Here is a 6,454-nt window from a genome sequence, read left to right as displayed (position 1 = left end):
GTTTAATTAGTTGTTTTCATGTTTATTTCATGTTTGTATTATTGTTTAAGTATTTGTTAGTTTGATGTTTGTTAGATTCAAATTGAAATTTAATCAACTATTTCTTCAATTTGTTTCATGTGTTTATGTATTGTTAGAAATTGTTAATATTGTTAAGTTCAAGTTTAAGTTCATAATTGTTTCTTCGTCGATCTTGTTATTTGTTTAAAGAATTTAGTTGTATTAAAGGAATATATTATTTTAATCGTTTAATCCGTCATGTTTGTTGTCTTAAAATAGATTCATTCATGTTCATACTTTGTTTGGATGATCTTGAATCCGAATTTTGTATAGTTTGATTTCTTGTTTACCATTTATGATTATTGCTTGAATTGTTCTCATAATCTTGTTTTAAGTTTAATATAAGAATTGTTTGTTATAATGTTGTTAGAGTTGATTTTAAGTTCAATATGATTGAATTTAGAAATGTTCATACTTTGTTTGTTGTTGTTGTTAAATCCGAAAATAGGATTGTTGTTGCTAAAATATTGTTCAATCAAATTTTAGTTGTTCTTTGTTGTTCAATTCGTGTTCATGTGATTTGTTGTTGAAATGTTGTTAAAATCGTGTTCATGTGATATTGTTGTTATGATGTTCATCCATGTTCATATTGTTGTTTGAACATTGTTAGAAATTGATCATATTGTCTATATTTTGGTTATGTTTGATTAAATGATGTGTTATAGCTGATGGGTAATTTGGTAAATTTGTAGTACGTTCAGGGGTAGTTTGGTAATTTCAGTAAGGTCGGAAGGGGTAGTTTAGGAATTGTACATTTTGAAATTGTTTATTTGAAGCATGGGGGACAAAATGAAATGGGGTGGGTTGTGATATGATTATTTAATATAAAGGGGGGACAAGATTTAATTTAAAGGGGAATCTTGCATTATTTTAAATGAAGCATGGGGGACAAAATATAATGGGGTGGTGTGATATGTTTATTTAATGTAATGGGGATGAGTGGAAAGATAATGGGTTGGGTAGAGAAAAAGTATTGATTTAATTGATTAAAAGATTTATGGGATGAGATTATATATATGTGAAGTCTTGAACACAAGACATAGGAATAACAGGAATACAGATAGAGAGAAAAAAACGGACAGAGAATAGAAGAGAGAAAAATTCCGAAAAATATTTAAGCTTTCAAAATAAAAATAAAAGCTAAAAAAAAATCTACTGCTTTCTTTCTTTGTTTGAAATTAGTATTAATGGTTGTTATTTCATTTAAAGCTTAAAGCTTTTGTTTTTGGGATTACTACTCCACCGGTCTGTTACTGGGTTGTTACTGTTGCTGGGCAGTTGTTGCTATTGCACTGTTATTACTGTTGCTGATTTTCATCTTCATTTTCTTTTGCTTCCAATATCAGGTACATATCTTTGAAACTCATGTTGTGAAGAGCTTCAACATGGCAAGTAAATGAAGTTTGGAATTATAAGGATGTCTTCTACTCATTTAAATTTTATTAGTTTAAATTTCAGTTTTGTTTTAGTTGGTTAATATAGTATTAAATCAATTAGTAGATTAGTTCTCTTTCTTAATAACTAATGGCTTAGTTATTTTAGGAACGCGATCAACTCATTTCTTTTAATATATAAAATAATGTCAATGATTTTTTTTACAAAATATAGAGTTAAGTGTTTGCAAATAGTCGCATAGGCAGAGAATAAGAATTGGTTTATTTATCTCAAACTCAATCTTTGTAAACAAATTAACCAAACAATTATAACTTTGGACTAAAAACAAGTATATGAGAAGGATATGGGATTTACAAGCACGAATTGCAACATTTTATGTCAAGGATATGTAGAAATAGAATTCGCATTAAATGTAACAATAAAAATTCTTCAGAAACTATTAATTTGTTTATCAAATTAATTCTTTTTCCAGTTTTATATGCGATTCAATTTTTGGATATGTTAATGTTGTATCCACGATAAAAATGGTAGTATTTTTAGTTACATGTTGTTTGTTTCTTTTTCATATCATTAATTCTTTAAAATTTGAATAGTTTTGAGGTATATAATTCATATGCGTAAAATAAGACTTGTAGCAACGCCTAATAAATTTTGAATTCTTTGTCAAGAAATTTGGTGGCATCCCAACCGGTAATTCTCCACGATTCTTACATTTAAAAATAGATAGATGCAATAAACATTTATGGAAAATTTATACTACTATTAAGAATCTTTTGCGTGATTAGGGATGCGTTCGCGTAACCTAATTATATTTCTAAAAGCAATTCGGATTATGCGTTCGCGCAACTTCGAACGAACATTTAATAAAAAGGGGGCTCTTCGGAGAATATCAATATTAATTTCATATAACTCGAGATGTGCGGTTCAATATTTAATTATACAAGAGCGACGAACGTTCTTAATTTTATTTTTAGCACAATTTCGAACTTAAGTCTTTTTTTATAATAAAAAAAAATTCGAAAAAAAAATAAATAATAATTATTATATTGTGTATACGTACGCGTGACACGATTTTCACGTTAAAAAATATATAATATATAAAACGGATACACGTATGCGTGATTCGATTCGAAGAAGGGTCCTTAATTACAAGCAGTCTAAATAGAAGCGGTAACAATAAAATTGGGCAATAAATATGCATTTAATAAATCAAAGTCAAATATAATAACAGTTAAGCGACCGTGCTAGAACCACAGAATTCGGAAATGCTTAACACCTTCTTCCGGATTAACAGAATTCCTTATTCAGGATTTCTGGTTCGCAGAATAACAAACAGAGTCATATTCTCCTCGATTCAGGGATTAAAATTGGTGACTTGGGACGCCTTAAAATTCCCAGGTGGCGACTCTGAACCAAAACAAATAAATCCCGTTTCGACTGTCCTTTAATTGGAAAAACTCCCACGCACCCTCGCGGGCGCGGAAAAAGGAGGTGTGACAGTTGTGATTTGAGGCTTAGACTAATTTGTACCTGTTGTAAACATCATTTCAAGTTGTTGCGGGAAATTCTCGTAAGCTTTCTTTGAGTCTCCCCGTGGCTTATGAGCTTTTTTCATTTAGATTACTAGCAAATGCCATAGTCGCCCAGTTGTCGGATACACTCGGCAACATCATCCTTTCACGCTGGAACTTGTCTACGAATTCCCTGAGTAGCTCCGTATCTCCTTATTTTATTTTGAAAATGTCTTCCATCCTTTTTTAACTTTTTGAGCTCCAAAGTGTGCTTTTATAAATGAATCTGCAAGCTCAGCAAAAGAATCAATAGAATTTTCAGGTAAAAGAGAATACTATGTCACTGCTCCCTTCGCGAGTGTTTCTTTGAATTATTTGACCAATACTGATTCAATTTCTTGCTTGGTCAAGTCATTGCCATTTATAACTGTTGTAAATGCGGTTACGTGATCTCGTGGATCAGTTGTTCCATCATACTTCAGGATATCGGGCATCTTGAAATTTTTTGGAATTGACAAAAGAACGGCACTGTCACGACCCAATTCCTGAATCCAGTCGTGATGGCGCCTCTTGTGAAGACAAGGCCAGCCAGACCAAAACGGGACACCTCTTTAAGCAGTTAATTATCATAAACAGTAATAAACATAATATAATATCCATAAGTTGCGAAAACTTTAACGATAACAACAGTGGAAACCATTCCGACTCAGCCCAAACCGGGGTGTCACAAGTCATGAGCTACTACAGAATCTGCTATAGGTCTACAAAGTACAGAATCCGATACAACAGTCTGAAGAAAACATAAATGATAGAGGATAAGAGAGACAAGGGGCTGCGGACATCAACAACTACCTCATAACTCCAAATCACTACCTAGCCTGGAAGGAATCAACGCTCAGGTGCTGACTCTGCTATGCCTGAATCTGCACACATGGTGCAGGGAGTAATGTGAGTACTCCGACTCAGTGAGTAATAATAATAAATAACGGCTGAAAGCATGAAAACACGTACAGGCACAAAACATTCTATATAGAAGCAGTGAAATCACTTAAAACCAGTAAATCAATGAAGTATCAAATAAAATCTCTTTTAAAGCAATTAAAATAGGTAATTTGGCGGTAAATAACAACTAGAAATCTGCCCCTCGGGCTCAGTATCAAAATACAAGTAGAAATATGCCCCTCAGGCACAATATCAAAATAACAAGTAGAAATCTGCCATCGGGCACAGTATCAGTCACTCAGTACAGTATTAGCCCCTCGGGCTCACTCTCAGAACAATATCAACCCCACAGGCTACCTCACAATCACTCATATCAGCCCCTCGGGCATAGTATCAATCACTCAGCATAATGGGTACTCGTGCTCACTGTGGGTGTGCAGACTCCGGAGGGACCCTTTACAGCCCAAGCGCTATATCAAGCCACCTCGTGGCATCATCACTCAGCATATCCTCACATCACTCAAGCCACCGCGTGGCATATAAAGTATCTCAGGCCCTCGACCTCATATCACTCGGCCTCACATCACTCAAGCCACCGCGTGGCATAAATAGTAACTCAGGCCCTCGGCCTCATATCACTCAGCATATCCTCACATATGGCCCTCGGCCTCACTCAGTCCGGAAATCATCATAAGCCCCTTGGGCATTAGTAAAATAGTAGTTCTCAGCCCAAAACATGATGTAGAAATATCATTTTAGTTTCAAATCTGAGTAAAAGTGGCTGAGCTTGTAAAATAGTAGATATCAACAGGACTGAGTTCAAATAATAAGTCAAGCAGTAAGGAAACAGTGATAAAAATCCCCGAAGGGTTCAAATAGTTGGCACGAAGCCCAAATATGGCAATCAACCCAAATCATGATGATAACAAATGAGTTTCAGTCAAATATTCGGTAAAATCATCAATCGGGATGGACCAAGTCACAATCCCCAGTAGTGAAAGACCCCACGCTCATCATCCAACGCGTATCTTGCCTCAATATAGCACTACGATGTGCAATCCGGGGTTTCAAACCCTCAAGACATCATTTACAATCATTACTCACCTCGAACCGGCGAAATTTCTAGCTCGCGACGCCTTTGCCCCTCAAATTGTCCTCCACGTGCGTCAAATCTATCTAAAATCAGAACAAATACATCACAATATGCTAAGGGAGCAAAGCCCAAGCGAAAACAATTAACAAAGGGCACGATTCCCGAAATTACCAAAACCCGAGCCCCGGGCCCATGTCTCGGAATCGGGTAAAATTTACATTTTCAGAATCCTCATACCCCCACGACTCTAACCATACCAAAATTATCCAATTCTGATACCATTTGGTCCTTCAAATCATCATTTTATATTTTTGAAAGGTTTCACAATTTTCTTCCCAAATAACGAATTCAATGATGAATTCAATGATAGATTCATGTACTCTAGCCAAATCTGAGTTAAAATGACTTACCCTGATGAATCTCGTGAAAAACCTTCGAAAAATCGCCAAAATCCGAGCTCTCTAGGTCAAAGTATTAAATATAACCCAAAATCTCGTATTTATAGGGTACCCCTCAGGTTCCAGCCTCCGCGGGCCACACTAAAACGACCGCGGTCCGTGCAAGCTAGTGCGGTCCGCGCAAACACAACCGTGGCCGCACATGCCTTCCTCTGCAGTGACAAGTTTTAGTATTTTGGCCATAACTTTTGCTACAGATGTCCAAATTGCGATATCTTTACCTTTCTGGAAACTAGACACTAAGGGCTAAAACTTTTGTTTTTGAATCATCTCACAATTCCTTGTGGATCAAAATATATGAGCTTCCGAAGTTGGACTGACGACCTGCGAATCTTCATGACCGCGGACCGCGGACTATTTTCCGCGCCCAGCACTAAAACTTCTGCCCCCATCCATTTTCTAAGTTCAGGAATGTCCGGACTTGTTCAAAACTCACACGAAACACACCCGAGACCCTCAAACCTCAACCCAAATATACCAACACCTCCCATAACATCATTAACACCTTGTCGAGCTTTCGAACCACTCAAAACAACATCAAAATACCAAATCAACTTCGGATTCAAGCTTAAGAACTTAGAAATTTCAAATTCCACAAACAACGCCGAAACATATCAAATCAGGTCCGATTGACCCCAAATTTTGCACATAAGTCATAAATGACATAACGAAGCTACTGCAACTCTCGGAATTTCATTCCAACCTTTATATCAAAATCTCACCTATCAACCGGAAATCGCCGAAATCTCAATTTCGCCAATCCAAGCCTAAACCTTCCACGGACTTCCAAAATGCATTTCGATCACGTTTCTAAGTCCCAAATCACCTAACGAAGCTAACCAAATCATAAAAATTCCCATCCGAGATCAAATACACATAAGTCAAATTTTGGTCAAACCTTTCAAATTTAAGGCTTCAAACTGAGAACTATTCTTCCAAATTCATTCCGATTACCCTGAAAATCAAAACCAACGATTTACATAAGGCATAATGTA

Source organism: Nicotiana tabacum, chromosome 7 (assembly GCF_000715075.1).
Source record: "Nicotiana tabacum cultivar K326 chromosome 7, ASM71507v2, whole genome shotgun sequence".
Taxonomy (NCBI): domain Eukaryota; kingdom Viridiplantae; phylum Streptophyta; class Magnoliopsida; order Solanales; family Solanaceae; genus Nicotiana; species Nicotiana tabacum.
Note: the sequence above shows the minus strand (reverse complement) of the source record.